The 18,414-nt window shown below is 35.6% G+C and overlaps 1 protein-coding gene across 2 annotated transcripts in view; it reads left to right on the plus strand.

Moving 5' to 3' along the window:
• Positions 1-3,321: 3,321 nt before the first annotated feature.
• Positions 3,322-18,414, plus strand: part of LOC123530370 (histamine H1 receptor-like) — a 57,225-nt gene continuing 42,132 nt past the window's right edge. The window contains exon 1 of one of the 2 annotated variants that reach the window (XM_045308228.2): positions 3,322-5,134. The gene's annotated coding sequence lies outside the window, so the exon portion shown is untranslated. The remainder of the gene's footprint in view (positions 5,135-18,414) is intronic. The other variant, XM_045308229.2, reaches the window with a different exon arrangement.

Genomic DNA, 18,414 nt, shown 5'->3' on the forward strand with positions numbered 1-18,414 from the left:
CTTTCAGAAAATGAAAAAAGAACCAGTAGTTGAAAGTTCTAGGTGAAATTTACCTAGATATTGATAACCTTTCACTAGCTTGGGCCTATTGCCGCCAAACTTCATAAAATAACTGCCTGCAATCAGTATAGACCTATATTGCTCTGTGTTCTAAAGGTCAAAGTTTTGTCAGAGTGGCACTGTGGCCGACAACGGTTAACCTGGAGAATGCCGGGACCTGCAGTCTCAAACTTTATAAAAACGACTTCGGTTACTAGAAAACACCTATTATTTTTGGGGTCTGAGCGTAGAGGTCAGGGTTATATGATTACTGCATGAGGTTAGTAGATTATCCGTATTGCTTGGGTTAAGCAGGTCGGGGGCTAAGTTAACAGTGGCCTTAGATGGTTTATTTGGAAAATGTATCGACTCTATATCTACAGCTTTCAACTTCCTATGGTAACTGTATTTTGTCGATTGATGGCATTGTTCAGCAGGCCGGGGGGCTTAGTTAACAGTGGCCTTGCACATGTGGCCTTAGATGGTTTATTTGGAAAATGTATCGACTCTATTTCCACAGCTTTCAACTTCCTATGGTAACTGTATTTTGTTGATTGATGGCATTGTTTTTAGGATCAAATGCAGAGTCGTTATGACTTCTGTTTGTATAGGTCATAGGCCAATGCCACTGCTATTTGAGATTTAAAGTACAGTACTGTACTCTTACCTTGCACGGGAGTAAAGCTGTACATTATTACAAAATAGTACCTAAACTTACAGGGAGGTTTTCATAGCTTTAAGCTTCAGAATTACATGCTGTCGATTCAGCTTGTCAGTCATGATAGTAGTTTCAACACGGATTAATTGCTACACTGTTTCCTGTAATGCTTGATTCCATTGTGGTTTTAATCTGGCTTTATAATAAGACTTGATTGTCATACATGTTTCAGTAAGGCTTGATTATTACTGGTGTCAAAAAGGCTTTCCGTCTGGCTTGATTGCCATAACGGTTTCAAAAGAGTGAACTTAATGGTTTGACAGACGTGATGGTTTCCATAAGTTTTTTGTTTTGTGTTTAACGCCTTTTTTTTCAACAGTATTTCAGTTATGCAAGAGCGGGCATATAACCTAACCAGTGTTCCTGGATTCTGTATCAGTACAAGCCTGTTCCCAACTTCTCCACATCAGAGATTGAGGACGAATGATTTCAGACAATTTCTTTTATAAATTCATCACAGAAAACATACGGCCCGCCCGGGGATCGAACTCGTAACCCATGATCCGTAGATCCGCGCTCTCCCTATTGAGCTAAGCGTACTGATTGGTTTCAATAAGAGTTGTCATACATGGTTCAATCTGGCTTGACTGATCAAAACATTTCAACTAGAGCTAAGGTGAAGGTGATGTATGTACCCCCCGCACGCACTGACGCAGTACATTGCAATTTGACGCACACAATATTGCATAATCATGTGGACTGTCCGTATATAGAAAAGTAACAACAAAAACGAAGTCCAGTAACTCTGCAGAATTTATTTTCTGAAAGAACGTAACATGCACCATGCATAACAATGGTTGGTAGAAGTTTCATTAAATTGTGTGCAAGTGTTCAGGAGGTTAGGCGTGCACAAGATTGTATATGCATACTGTATGTACGAGCCCTGACCGCATCATACCAAAGATGTAAAAAATGATACATGTAGTTTCCTCGCTAGGCGCTCAGCATTTAGTGGATAGTTCTAATATTGGTCGGCGCGGTGTCAGTGTAATGGAGTGGGGTATCATCTAACATGTGTATGGCGTGATATTCCAGTGAGGCAACACTATACAGTTTCTTCCCTTTAATGCCCGACATTATGCACACTTCCCCCGATTTTTGTACCCGGCCTCCTCCCCACCTTCATCTCCTTTTTACGCTATCACCATTTTTAGCTCATCTGATTTTTTGAAAAAAAATGATGAGTTATTGTCATCACTTGAGCGGTTGTCGGCGTCGGCGTCGGCGTCGGCGTCTGCGTCGGCGTTGCCTGGTTAAGTTTTATGTTTAGGTCAGCTTTTCTCCTAAACTATCAAAGCTATTGCTTTGAAACTTGGAATACTTGTTCACCATCATAAGCTGACCCTGTATAGCAAGAAACATAACTCCATCTTGCTTTTTGCAAGATTTATGGCCCCTTTTGTACTTAGAAAATATCAGATTTCTTGGTTAAGTTTTATGTTTAGGTCAACTTTTCTCCTAAACTATCAAAGCTATTGCTTTGAAACTTGGAATACTTGTTCACCATCATAAGCAGACCCTGTACATCAAGAAACATAACTCCATCTTGCTTTTTGCAAGAATTATTGCCCCTTTTGGACTTAGAAAATCAGTTTTCTTGGTTAAGTTTTATGTTAAGGTCAGCTTTTATCCTAAACTATCAAAGCTATTGCTTTAAAACTTGCAACACTTGTTCACCATCATAAGCTGACCCTGTACAGCAAGAAACTTAACTCCATCCTGCTTTTTGCAAGATTTATGGCCCCTTTTGGACTTAGAAAATATCAGATTTCTTGGTTAAGTTTTATGTTTAGGTCAACTTTTTCTCTTAAACTATCAAAGCTATTGCTTTGAAACTTGCAACACTTGTTCACCATCATAAGCTGACCCTGTACAGCAAGCAACATAACTCCATCCTGCTTTTTGCAATAATTATTGCCCCTTTTGGACTTAGAAAATCATTTTCTTGGTTGAGTATTATGTTTAAGTCAACTTTTCTCATAAACTATCAAAGCTATTGCTTTAAAACTTGCAACAGTTTTTCACCATCATAAGTGGACACTGTACATCAAGAAACATAACTCTATCCTGCTTTTTGCAAAAATGATGGCCCTTTTTAGACTTAGTAAATCATGGGTAGGACAATATTTCTATTATACAAAAAAAAATCAGATGAGCGTCAGCACCCGCAAGGCGGTGCTCTTGTTAAATCTTCTATATAATTGAAATACATTTTGTGGATTGGTATTTGGAGCAACCTGTTGGCAGTATCTTTGGCCTACTTAACGATGTGTGGCTCTAGCTCTGTTTGCAATATTCAATGTTTCCAGAGCGTCTACTACACAAACGTAGTACCTTAATTTACCGAAAATAACTCCTAATTAATGTCTAGAACACTTTTATTATTAATAATGTGCTTCAGAGTGTCCCGTCCTGTGTAACGTCCCCCCCCCCTACACACACCGTTTTCTGTTAAACATTGTTAACCCCCGCCCCCCACACACACACACCGTTTTCTGTTAAACATTGTTAGTCCGGTTGTCACAGGACATCTTCATGAGTCATATTTTTTAGGAAAATTAAAAAAAAAAAGTTTCAAGGTTATTGTATTTCAGTTAATATGATCTAATAGTCACAGTGTATAAATATTCATTAATGTTTCATCCAGTTATACCTTTTTTTCCAAACACTTAATACGAAAACAGTGTTTAAGTGTCAGGGTCATTGATATTCACTTAAAACATATTTCATCTTATCATGAACAATAGAGCATTGTGTTTCAAGCAAGTGTTTCATCCTGTTATATTTTGTTTTATTTCATTCTGTTACAAGTGCGAGGGGTGATCCAGAATTAACCGGATTATGCCCATATCTGTCTAAAAAATCACGAGTAACTTCATAGTTTGCTTAATCAATGTTATATTTTAAACTTTTTTTCCAACCTTATTATGCTTCCAAGTAGGATACTAAAGAAACCGTTCTTGAAAGCGGGCTCACTGCATTTCTTTTGACGAAAGTTATTAAAGGGTATTTACATATGTTAGATATATGGTTCTGTGACGTAGTTTTTGCGCATGTGCATAAGCACCAAAAAGATTGCCATGGAAGCTCAGCGAAGAAAATTTTTAATTTTGCTTAATATATATACATACGCTTAAATTAACACCATAAAGACGTTTAGAAATTAGCATAAATTAACTTTACATACATTTACAAAGCAGTATCCGGAATTTCAGTTGGAATAAAAGGCCAATACCCCCTATCATATGAAATAAATGTGACAAATAACAATGCCTACACTATAATAAATAAATAGTTAAAATAAGATAAAAAATAAAACTATTACACAGGGAAAAGATAACCACATGCAGATGTTTTTGGATCAGAATGTTGTAACTCCATAAAGCTAAAAATGATCAAATTTCTAAAAACTCATATAACTAGGGTAGAACTCCTATAACTAATAATTTGAATTATAAACCATCTTCGCTGAACTTCCCTGGCAATCTTTCCGGCGCTTATGCGCATGCTCAAAATTTACGTCACAGAATCAGGGGAAAAATAATATGAAAAAAGATTAGCTATAGAAGTCCTTCCCTATTTGACCTTTTTATTCCATGAAAAAATATGGAATAATTAAGAAATAATTTATAGCAAAAGAGTGTTTTAACACTTATTTATGCACGATGGGCGGTTATAATACGTCGGGCGTAATAATTTCACGAGGGCGCAGCCCTCGTGAAATTATTTGTACGACGTATTACCACCAGAGTGTATAAATAGTGTTGAAATTCAGTTTTGGTTTAAATTATTTCGATTCTAATATGCCCTCAATCTAAAACAGTAGATAAAATATAGTAGCGCTCTTTCTTGGTTGCAACAAAAACATTGACGTCACCGCACGTTAACGTGACGTCATTCTAGCGTAAGAGTGCTTTAACAGAGGAAAGCATATATTATTAGAGTAAGAATTCAATTGTTTGAACGTTGCCGACGTCATTTCCTGTTATGCAATGTGCCCCGCTTACCCGATACTAAATTTAGCTTTGTGTTTACGTAAATGTTTTCAAAGTTTAATGTACCATTGTCATGAATTTTTCAGGAACTGCGCAGTAAGACTGAGCAATTAAGTATATAAATTCTACGAATATCGTATTTCTTAAAAGAATGTTGCAGACCTAGTCCGGTTAATCCTGGATCACCCCTCGTATTACGGAACATTTTTCATAAAACATAAATTAATTTTTCATAGAATTTAAAATACATTACGTGGAATAACAATTATAATATATTGAGTGTTTGTAATTATGTGCTGAAAAAAAGAAACTGTTATTTTGCCATCTGTTATAATCAAAACGTTAGTTTGTGTATATAGTTTTTATTCATTATTGAAGAAAGGTGAGTGCAAGTGCCATTTTTATTAGTTTCTCAACATATTAGAAGTTAGATTTCGACTTTATTTAATATTGCATGGTATTTTAGGGACATAAATAACTAGAAAAACACTGATACTTGTAAAAAATACTTGTTTTGAGATATCATAACAGGAGAAAAAACTATGAAACATTCCATAAATCAAATGTAACAAGAAACTTTATTAGGCATTTGAAGACCTCGACCGGTAGTAAAATGTTTACAAATACCGACAATGCCTTTAGTGCATTTTTAATGTTATTGGAGTCTCGCTAACAATGATCGTCTTTAAAAACTGAAGTTTGGGAGGTTTATGAACACTAGCACACGAGTCAGGAATCGAACATGGGCCGCCTCGGCAATAAAATATTTTCTACCTTGGCCAGGGAATAATATCGTTACATTTATAACAGTAGCTTGATCTAGGATTTTGTATTTGGCTCGATTGAATTTTGTCAGGTTGGAGTGTCATCCGACCTGTCAAAATCCACGATAGCCGAATACAAAATCCCAGATCAAGCTACTGTTGTAATGATCTTTATTATATAACTCCTCCTATTTGTGTGTGTGTGTGTGTTTTTTTATTTATCCCCCCGCCAAAGGCGAAGGGGATATTAGAAATGCTCTCCGTCCGTGCGTGCGTGCGTGCGTGCGTGCGTGCGTGCGTGCGTGCGTCCGCAACGATCTTTGTCCGGAGCATAACTCCAAAAGTACTGGAGGGATTTACTTCAAACTTCATACACTGATAGAACACATTGGCAGGAAGTGCAGTGTGCAAGAACAATAACTCTACCTTGCCTATTTTTTGAGTTATTCCCCTTTATCATATTTTCATAAAAAATTTTGTCCAGAGCATAACTCCAAAAGTACTGGAGGGATTTTCTTCAAACATCATACACTGATAGAACACATTGGGGGGAAGTGCAGTATGCAAGAACAATAACTCTACCTTGCCTATTTTTTGAGTTATTCCCCTTTATCATATTTTCTTAAAACATTTTGTCCGGAGCATAACCCCAAAAGTATTGGAGGGATTTTCTTCAAACTTCATACACTGATAGAACACATTGGGAGGAAGTGCAGTGTGCAAGAACAATAACTCTACCTTGCCTATTTTTTGAGTTATTCCCCTTTATCATATTTTCATAAAAAATTTTGTCCAGAGCATAACTCCAAAAGTACTGGAGGGATTTTCTTCAAACTTCATACACTGATAGAACACATTGGGAAGAAGTGCAGTATGCAAGAACAATAACTCTACCTTGCCTATTTTTTGAGTAATTCCCCTTTATCATATTTTCTTAAAACATTTTGTCCGGAGCATAACCCCAAAAGTATTCGAGGGATTTTCTTCAAACTTCATACACTGATAGAACACATTGGGAGGAAGTGCAGTGTGCAAGAACAATAACTCTACCTTGCCTATTTTTTGAGTTATTCCCCTTTATCATATTTTCTTAAAAAAAATTGTCCGGAGCATATCTTCTTCATGCATGGAGGGATTTTGATATATCTTGGCACAAATGTTTACCACCATGAGGCGGAATGTGTGCGCAAGAACCAGGTCCCTAGGTCTAAGGTCAAGGTCACACTTAGAGGTCAAAGGATACAAGAATAAAAACCTTGTCCGGAGCATTTCTTCTTCATGCATAGAGGGATTTTGATATAACTTGGTTCACCACCACGAGACGGAGTGTCATGCGCAAGTTCCAGGTCACTAGGCCTAAGGTCAAGGTCAAAGGTCAGATACAAGAATGACTTTGTCCGAAGCATTTCTTCTTCATGCATGGAGGGATTTTGATGTAACTTGGCACAATTATACACCATCATGAGACGAAGTGTCATGCGCAGTTCCCTTCTTTAGAATTACTTCCCTTTGTTGTTACTTTAAATAGCTTTTATTGTAACTTTTTCATTACTAGTCGTAGGGAAAAATCGAGACCACTTTTCTGTAGTACAACAAGCATGCTAAATCCAATTTTGAGGTGTATTTTGACCAATCTCTACCTGATAAAGATTTTTGTGTGGACTTGCAATTTTTTTTTTTTTTTTTAAAGATTAACTTCCTTTAGTTGTTAGTATAAAAAACATTAATACTTTCAGACACTAACTTGCCAGGAACTTTAGCCTTCAATTATAATATGCCCGGCGGGGGGATTAGCCATGTCTAACATGGCTCTTGTTATTATTATTTTTATTATTATCAAACGCAATCTTCAATGTTTATCGATGTTAAAATAGAACTGAATGTAGTTTTCGTGTGCGCTATTTATATAGAACTGTAGAATTATAGAACTGTGTCAGGTTATGCATAATGAATGAAAGTTGTCCGGAAACATACAATACAAAAGGTACAATACGGAATTCATTTCTACCTGTTCGTATTTACTATTGAAATACCAGGCGTACTTTTGACAGAATATTTATGTAATATATATTATATAGTTATATTACAGAAAAGGTTTATGTTTAAGGCAGTTTGCCTCCAGCACCTTGTTACAAGCGCTTTTTAATTTTTAATGAAAAAAGTAAAAACAGCTTAATTTAATATTTTTCCAATATATATGAATCGCTAGCAACTAAGTTTCAAAGCCTTCATAAGCAATATAGCAATAATTTACTAATATCTAAACATTAAATTTTACCTTTTTTCTCTTCAACTACAGCATCTACATGCAAAATATGTTCATATTGGCAGTGTTCCGCTTTGAATAACAGGACGAATAATCTTGTGCTTTTTAAGCCACACATTGGGAATATCTAGCATAATGACATAGACAATGTAAACGTGGGGCATATGAAATTTTCAAATGATTTGCAAATTTAAACGTCATAAAACCGGAAGTGATTGCGTAACGTCATTGTTCATAAACCATAGAATAAAAGCCGGATCCGGCATACATGTACACAAACCACGAATAAATGGCAACATTCGTGTTAACTGATAAACCGGCAACGTATCTATCTTTATAAAGATTAAATATATGAACTTACATTTTGAAACGCGAAATAAAAGTACAAATTAAGGTTTCGATGGAGGCCTTGAGAAACAAAAATCAAACAACACCAAATCATAGAAAGAAAGAGTTGTTTGACATGAAAATTGAACAGCGTGTAAAACATGTATATTACTTTACGAAACAAGTGTCAGTATACTGATATAAACATTGAATTCCGGAAAAGGGCTGCCTAAACTTTTTCTCAGAGATTACTTAAAATAATCGGAAAAAGTTGTTTCCCTTTGAAAATGAATGCCATTTGTACTTAAAATAATCGGGAACAGTTGTCTCCCTTTGAAAATGAATGCCATTTGTAAAGAAATAAAGATAAACAATTGCTGAAAACTGTGTTCCACCTTGTTATGCGAAATTTCACCACTCGCACGCTATTGCAAATGCATCAAAACGAACATGTGTAACTGTTCTTTGAAAATGGTGAGTTTTTAAAGGCGTTTAACTGCCCGGAAGTGGAGCCCCTTTAGGCAGCCCTTTTCCGAAATTCAATGTTTATATCAGTATACTGACACTTGTTTCGTAAAGTAATATACATGTTTTACATGCTGTTCAATTTTCATGTCAAACAACTCTTTCTTTCTATGATTTAGTGTTGTTTGATTTTTGTTTCTCAAGGCCTCCATCGAAACCTTAAGTCATAAAATCAGCTTGAAATTTGCTGAATATAAGCAAGGTGTTGGATAGTAAATTAGTCCATATCATGATACATTGGTAGCTCAAGGGCTCCATAGTTACCCACAACTATGGCGGCTGATTTCTGCCATTTCGTGTGTTCGTGTCGGCGAGGCGAAATGTCGAAGACACGAAAACACGAAAGGTTGAAAACTGCTTAATTGTCGTGTGTTCGCCTTTCGACATTCGAGGCGAATACACGAAGTAACGAAACATTGAATGCGAAATAACGAAATTTCAGAGGCGAACACATGAACTTTTGTATTAATCACTTTTCGTGTCGGCGGGTATCAAAACTTCGTGTTGTCGCCCTTCTTTTGTCGTGTCTTCGCCCCGAAAGTCGAAAGGCGAACACACGAGAAATAAGCAGTTTTCGACCTTTCGTTACTTCGACCAACCGACACGAACACACGACAAATGTGCAATTTCGTCCTTTCGTGTATTCGCCTTCCGGTAGGCATGCGCATAACAATTTCACATATGCTGCTGAATGAATATGCTATCTAAATAATGTGTAAATTTTACCATTTATAAAATAATATTTGTCCTAAAACGAAAGATAATGATTTATATTCCATAAAAGATGTCATTGTGTAGATATTTTATATCTAGTATTAAATTTGTACAAACATTAAGCTTCTGTCAGTCTTACGGGGCATATCATTACGCCGACCTGAACTTTGAACGCTATCTAGATAATGTGTTTTACCATTTATACAATTTTTTTCTCAATTTATGATAGAAAATGTTTCATATGCAATAAAACATGTTACTCGTCAAGTATTTCAGTTCTAGTATAAAATTTATCCCCATTTTGCGCCATTATTATAGTGTAGGCTATTAGGGCAGACCTTACACGAAACATTTGTCGTGTGTTCGTGTCGGCGGGTCGAAGCAACGAAGGGTCGAAAACAGCTCAATTTTCGTGTGTTGGCCTTCCGCTTTCCGAGGCGAATACACGAAGTAACGAAACATTGAAGGCGAAAAAACGAAGTTTTATACCCGCCAATACGAAAAGTGATTAATACAAAAGTTCGTGTGTTCGCCTCTGAAATTTCGTTATTTCGCCTTCAATGGTTCGTTACTTCGTGTATTCGCCTCGAAAGTCGAAAGGTGAACACACGACAAATAAGCATTATTTCGACCTTTCGTGTTTTCGTTGCTTCGACATTTCGCCTCGCCGACACGAACACACGAAATGGCAGAAATCAGCCACCATACACAACAGTCCATGTGTTATGTTCGGAAGTAAACAATATTTTGTATGAAAGGGTTTTTACCCTATTACCAGTGAATTATAATACCCGGTTCTTACACAAAAGGTATAAGTCCTTCCTACCGTTTGAGATGATACTCAAGTACCTTACTTTGAATAACTTGCCCCTAAACGCTGGTGGTTCCAGACATCCCTTAATGTGTAGCATTCTTTCATATCAGAAAGCCATCCAGCTGGCTTTCGGAATGTCTGTAGATCCACTCAGGTTCTCGTCCGTGATGAAATAATGCCCAGTCTTATTCCGCCATCAAAAATATCACGACATATGTACATGACCGCAGTGATATTCTGTGTATATGTTGCATTAGTTACAAGTTGTGGCAATTGATACCGTCATTTTTGCCAGAGTAACCTATATTTGTGTAATGAAATGGATAGATGTATTTACTAAGCTAGTTATACACAGTACGGTAAAGTTCTTCCAACTACGAAATTTTCGACTGAATATCGATACAAAGTTTGAATTGCTACAAATCAGTTTTAATGAAAATACTGTTGTTATTTTATTTATTTATTTATTTTGCATTCAACGTGTTTTTGGTGGAGTTTTCAATATAGATGCCCCCGTTTGTAATTGTTCCTTCTTCTTGAGAAGGAACACTTTAATTCGGTAAGTCACACTTGACTGAGCTACTGATATCGAAAGCTGTTGTCATTACAAGCTGGCCAATTAAACTCTGTGACCTTATAGGTTAAAGGTCAGTAATTCAAATCCTTCTTTGTTTCATATAAAAAACGACAACTTCAGGTCGTCTTTACGTATCTTTAGAGAACATCACTTTTTCCTACACCTATTTTTCATGAAAGTTCTATCACAAATTAACGAAAATATGAAGAGAAAATAGGGGGTTATGTAGTTCCTAGTGAAATGCCAGTCAGTTGTGGTCTGCTACCCTAAAAATGGCGCATATTTGCTCTCGTCCGCGCAATAAACATCTACTTCCGGTTTCGATCTGCAAAACTTGCCATGTGGGGTGTATGAACATGAAAACCGTCTCATTTCATGCAGAATGTATTCTAGTAGTGAAAAATGGTGATTAAAGCACTCGTTCTACACGAATTTGCGCAAAAAATGGGAAAATTAGGATCTATTTATTATGGACTTCTAGGAAAATTAGGATCTATTTATTATGGACTTCTTTCGACTACATCACGGAAGCACATTTTCGACCGAATTACTGACCTTATTCCTAGAAATAACCTCTGACGTTAAACTATTCTTTCCTAATCGAGGCGACTCTCTGACTGAACGCGTTCCGTGGATGACATATTACTAAACCCGAGGATGATTGATTGATTCTTTTATTTCCTCCATACTTGAAGAACGTAACATATGTACATTCAGTCGACCAGATAGACATATATCAGCAAATTTAAATGTAAACAATTAAATATTATCGTTACCTTCAAATGCATGGTTAATATGTGAAAACAAACCCCATGGGGACCCTCTAATTATGCGCAACAAATTCACGCATCGAATCGTAATGGATTGACCGGGTCAATGTCTTATTGCCGTATTTACTCTACTGGAAAGTGGTAACATATTTAATTTGTTGTTGGATGTTAAATAACTAGCGTAAATACTTACTTGACATTTTTTGGCAGTATAAAACAGACATTGCAACCAAAATTTTACAAGATGATCATTTTATACTTATATAGATGTGCCCTAGAAGGAACTTTTGCTATGCTTTAACTTGTAGAAGTAAATGTTTCGTATACGTACTTTTTTGCGAGAAAAAAAAATCACGTGTGTTTATACCATCGAAAACGGTCTATAGTTCTACCATGCCTATCAATAGCACAAAAATGTTTTAACATGCCGCCGCTTTACTTTGGAATTCATTGAACGGCCGAGCATGAGAAATGAAGACGCGAGGATGGAATTGATAAAATAGATATTATGTTAGTATAAAGAATAAAGGCAATTATTAATTTGTTTAACGTAGTCCCTTAAATAGGCCGTTGTCTTAAATTAAAATATGTATATTTTAAATCATTAATTGCATTTAAGAATAAAAATAGTGAGCACATAGGTAACAGAAAGCACCAGTCAGTAAACAAACATGTCTTCACGCTATTTAAAAACAACTTCTATTATGATATATATGGCTGAAACAATAATACGCACTTGACTTGCGACATGTATTTATTTCACGTCAATACTAACGAGTAAGTACAAACACATTTTCAGAAAAAAAAGAAGCTGAAAACCTGAAACGGAAATAACTGCTTAATTTGAAGTAAAATGTTAATTCAGGGCCTTCCGTACAAGTTTTAAAACTCATTTGACATTGTATAGACGTTCTGGCACCCAGATTAAAATCTATTCATTTGACAAGACGGTATCTTGCGAGATTTATAAATGAACACACAGAAATACATAATATGTATTATATATTCATTTGAAAAGGATCTGATACTACAGTACTATATAAAGTAACATAGGTTTCTAATTTACACGTATTAATTAATAAGTATTATCTCGCCTTCTACAAGTTTCTTGCATTTCCATTGGTCAAGGGACGTCACGTGAAGACCAGATATATTCCATATCGGGTTAGTAATTTCAGATATGAATTTCGATGAAAACAAAATGGCTTCGCTTGCGTATTCGAATTAATCCTACTGTAGATATCCTTCCGAGAGAAAATTGCGACCGCGCCCTACGAAATGAACATGCTATGAAAAGGACATTTTCTTGACACGGAGTTTAATCATTTAAATTATGGCTTTAATTTCAATGATATAGAAGTTTTCGATAATGATTATAACAGATGAAAGATATTTCTACATTTTGGTTACTTTAGTTTATATATTTATTCATTCTATATCCCAAATTCAAAAATTACAATTTTTGAAATTTTGCCAAAACATCTACGAAGTGAACTTTTAGTTTTTAATTGTGGTTTTGATTTCAATGATATAGTTTCAATATGGTTGTTTCCAGAATATGTTAATGTGATGTGTTTTAGTCAGTCTCATTTATACGGCTTGCTTGTGACTAGATACGGGATATACGCAGTGACTGTCGAGGAAATCCATATGGATTTTTGATGCATCTGGTGTATCGGCAACCACTTGCTTCCATATTTTCTGAATTTAGACTGAACAAAATCCGCTTACTCTGTACTTGTATTTGCTCTGAATATAAACAGTTACACGGCTACTAAACGCTAGCGCCACCACCAAATTGTGGTGATAAGGAAAAGAGCTATCGACATTTCCGTGGTGCAGCTATCGCCCGTTTCTACTTGTAAACACGTGAGTAAAATTTATATTTTATCTTACATTTTCATTGATAGAACTTGTTTCGAAAATCGGAGAATGTAGTTCCGTGTAATAACACTTTTACTACAGGTTGGCTGTAATTTCATTAAAATATTATGCAAATTGTGGTGCCTGGAGCTTTTCTCCCGAATTTGACAGTGGCATATTTTCATATCGGCCAGCATTCGAACACTATTCCGATGATTAGACACACTGTAAGAACATACCTGCGCATGCAAATGGTGTAGAAATGAATTACACGTATTCCCATACATCAAAGAATTATGAAAAACACAGTAAAAAGTTAAAACACGACTACTTTTGAAAGTGGTGGCGCTATCACTCAAGTGGTGGCGCTATACAGTAGTGGTGGCGCTGTTGTATATGATTAGTGGCTGATATATTCAATTTTAATATATGAAAATGTCTGTCTACAAGCCACGGAAATTTCTACAATAATCGATGTTATCAACCTATCCCACACTACACCAAAATAACGTTACTCAACAAAATACATGTAGTATTCTCTACATGATCGCAAAATAATCTACATGTATATGGATTGAGATTGTATATCTAAGCTTTATTGATTAATCATATTTAATCGATTGGAACTGAAAATGTACTGTACTCGCTTTTCAGAAAGAATTGTGAAAGTAAGGTCTTTTGTTTACAATGACATGCAAACGATGTATAAAAACAAAGGAAAGTAACTTTCAGAATCTTAATATAACAAATAAATTCTACACTATCTTCAATTATTTCCTGGACACAAATCTTTGTTTGAAATAAAAGTATTGCTACTATTTTTCTTGACCTGAATTTTAAAGTAAACTTACGTTTGTATTTAAGTAGAATATTTAAAGGTTAGAAATAATTCTACATTAACATTTAAACAAAGGAAAATATTTTCTTTGACTACAAGAGTCCCAAGGGTCTGTGAGTATTTTGTTCTTTTTTTTCTTGGATAGAGAAAGTTTCGTAAATGTAAATAAACTATGATCGTGTTTTCTTTCTTTAATAACATAATTCCTTGCAGGAAAATTATTTATTAGAGAATATTGGTGTTTATTTTGTTCCGATGCGTCAGCAGTTCGTATTATTGAATGCCGTAACAGCGCCACCACTACTGTATAACGCCATCACTAGAGTTATAGCGCCACCACTTTTAAAAATCCTGGTATATTTCTTCTAACCCGAGATTCTATTATTCATGGTGTTTGCGTATATATTTATTTATCATTTCTACACCATTTGCATGCGCAGGTATGTTCTTATAGTGTGTCTATTCATCGGAATGTTGTTCGAATACTGGCCGATATGAAAATGTGCCACTGTCAGATTCAGGAGAAAAGCTCCTGATACCACAATTTGCATATTATTTTAATGAAATCACAGCCAACCTGTAGCAAAAGTGTTGTTACACGGAACTACATTCTCCGATTTTCGAAAAAAGTTCTATCAATAAAAATTTAAGATAAAATATAAATTTTACTAAAGTGCTTACATGTAGAAACGGGCGATAGCTGCACCACGGAAATGTCGATAGCTCTTTTCCTTATCACCACAATTTGGTGGTGGCGCTAGCGTTTAGTAGCCGTGAGTTAGATATACAAACACCAAAAATATGTAGCAATACGTAACCAATTAGAAGATCAGCTATATATAAACTATAAGTCTCAATGTATTCCGTTGTCTTAACCAAATTGCAGATCAGAAGAAATGAAAAGTCAATATTCCTTTGTTTTAACCAATTAGTAGATCACTAGAGTTGAAAGGGCCATCAATCACAATACTTTACAAAATTGCCAGTCCTTAAAGTTATAAGATATTCTTTTTTAGTTTACTTTACATTTATTTAAGAAAAACAGTTTTAAAACTAATAAGATATTCCTTTAGAATCTTGAATCCTTTCATCGTCATTCTCAGAGGGTTTAGTCTTTTTTCTGTATTTAATAATTTATTATTATTATTATTATTATTATTATTATACCAGATTTATATAGCGCCCTTTTCATGATCAATTTCACGTTCAAAGGCGCTTTACATAGTTCAAATGCAGCCACACAGGGCGCATAATTCATCCTCTACTAGTACAGACACAGAGCGATCTGACCAGAGGGACAGAGTGAGACAAAGCCCCACGACAGAGAGATCAGAAATCAGATACAGGCTTGTTCGGCTAACTTAGCCTAGCTCGTTGCGAATAGACAGCCTGGTTCTTTAACGTGCCCAGTGTATAGCACTGATACACGCAAGGATTGCCTGGGTTCCTGACCAGTACACCTCTTTAGTGGGGTGGGCAACACTGAAAAGCGTTTCTGAAAATTCCCGAGTAGCTGCCGAGGATCGAACCCCCGACCTAAGGATTGGAAGGCCAGTGTGCAAACCACTGAGCTATCCGTCCACCTATTTAGCAGCGATATGCCTTCTCTTTGCCAAATAGCACTTTAAAAAAAGTACAGTCTAAACAAATTTTAAAGGGTTTTCATTTTTTACCATTTGTCCAGATTTTTCGCATTTGCAACGATACACCTTTTCAATGGGCGTGTGTACTTACTGATCAACTGTTACTTTTTTTGCGATTGTTGAATTATTTGCAAGAAGTCTCAGTGCGGTTAATATTAGTCTAAATGCACACAATATAGCATTTAAACCGTATATTTACACTGTTTGTAGTAGTTTGCTATAATCTTTGCTTTTAATCATCTGAACAAAACAGCCAAAAATACCCACCCACGTTACGTTGTAATTCGCCTTCATATAAAATACAGATAAAAGTCCTTAAATGCAGAAAAATATCACATTGTCGTGTCGATATAATTTCGATCTTTACCGCCAAAAAATAAGTTTTAGGTATAATTTGGTGTTCGATTAAGATTTCTTCAAACGGCGCCATTTTTCGTGTTTTTGTGAATGACATCTGATCGCACGTGCAATCTCGCGGAAAAGGTCACCTTAAATGTTATTGCAGCATTTTTATGTTTTCTGTACAACCAATGTAGTGAATGTAAGTATACTGGTATGCATATGACGTCACGTAAAGGCAGGGCATTACAGACGGGTCAGACCACTCGACTGGCTACACACGTCAGCGCAGCATACGAGATACGTGTATTTTATCGGACATAACTCGCGGAAAGCGTGCACGAACATTCGCTGTTTCAACAGCCGACGTTAGAGGACGTTTTGTTGTTTCACGTATACATGTATATAATTCCACAAGTATGCAACGCTTTATTAATTTAAAGATGTGAAAGATTGAGAATAATGTAAATATAAGATAAATCAGTCTAGTAATCTTCATTCGGGTTGGTTTTTAAATACTAGTACATGGAGGCATTTGGACACCTACCACTTCAAAACTTCTATATATCATATTCCCGATTGTAAACTATTTAACTTCCACTTCCCCTATTATAATTAATAAATAAACGGAAGAAAACGTATTAATTTGGGCACATTACATGCAGCACCTCTCAATGTAAAACTGACTCTTAAAAAGGAAGATAATGAACAAGATATGAAAGTCATTCTATTTAGATAATTAACAAGATATGAAAGTCATTCTGTTTAGATAATGAACAAGATATGAAAGTCATTCTATTTATACATTGAATAATTCACTGGTATCATTGACTACAACAATGTTTTTTTCCGGTATATAATTGTCCTGGTTTCAGGCAGAATTACCAATATAATATCTATAGGTTAATATGCGACAAAACCGGCCCGGAAAATGAATAATGGCCCGAGGGCTTTAATGTTTTTAATACATATGTTTGGTTGCATTACTCAAGGGGAGTAATTATAACTCGTGACGCTAGATTTTAGCGGCTAAATAGTTTGGGAGTAGGCCTACTTTTGTCTCAAAATCTGTGTTTAGTCGTACCCGGAAGCAATATAAGTCAATATGAGGACAATATACGTGAGTGCACTAAACTTATTCTTGTACATTTAGACAAACTCTTCATGACGGTAAGGAGCGCAATAAATTCGTATTTATATACCTATCAAACTCATCAAATGGTTCGCCTTCTAAAAATGTGCCATTATGTGGAACAACACATAATTTGAGACTAATTTGAGCCATTCCATGAAAAAAAAACTGCAGTTTTCTTAGCAGTAGCTCTATGTTTATGAAAAGCAGTCATAATATTTTCACTGAGAAGAAACCTGCAACTTCGCTGAAATTTTGAAATCATGTTGTGCGAATCACAACACATACCCGAACACTGTTGAAACTCGAAATTTTAGCTCCAATGTAAATATGTGCATGTACTAAAACCAAGCATTGCAATTCTGCGATAAACAACAGATTAACGTGTAGACCAGTGACAGATCAATATGACGTCCAATAAAGACTCCAACGTCCGCTCGGCCGCCATGTTGAAAGTGCACTGGCCATGATGACGTTTAATGTAACCATTGGTTTCACACGCACGTGTTCACCTAGTCTGTGTTCAGACCCTATGTTTTGTTCACAGTAGATAACTCCTGAGGATATACAAATTTTGTATCATGATGTCCCTTTTATTCTCTGAACCAAGACTAGTTGATGAAGTCAGAATATACAATTATTTTTTTCTAAAAAACAAGATTATCTAGTCGGTAGCTAGACTAGTGTTCACCAGGCAGATTATGATTATGAGTTTTCGACCCGGGCCGATAAGTGATAATTAGTGCGTGAAAGCAATAACCTACTGAAAGCGTATTCACTTTTGTTACTATATATAGTTACATATATATTGAAGTTAGGTATAACAACCGGAAATATCAACACCAATTTCATCGGTGTGTGTCTGGCGCAATAGCCTTGTATTGGATCTATAGCAATATAAGTAATCTAAAAATGGCATAAACTAATTGAAAATTTGAAGCTAAAGTTTACTACTACGATGGCTGTTCAAAAAAAACGTAGACTTTTGCTGTCAAAAGCCGCTTATTGTATATAGTTCTATGTAAAATATATTATTGTTATTCGCAATCTTATTGTGATATAGTCAATATAGACATAACAACAATGTTCT

This window comes from Mercenaria mercenaria, chromosome 13 (genome assembly GCF_021730395.1).
Source record: "Mercenaria mercenaria strain notata chromosome 13, MADL_Memer_1, whole genome shotgun sequence".
Taxonomy (NCBI): domain Eukaryota; kingdom Metazoa; phylum Mollusca; class Bivalvia; order Venerida; family Veneridae; genus Mercenaria; species Mercenaria mercenaria.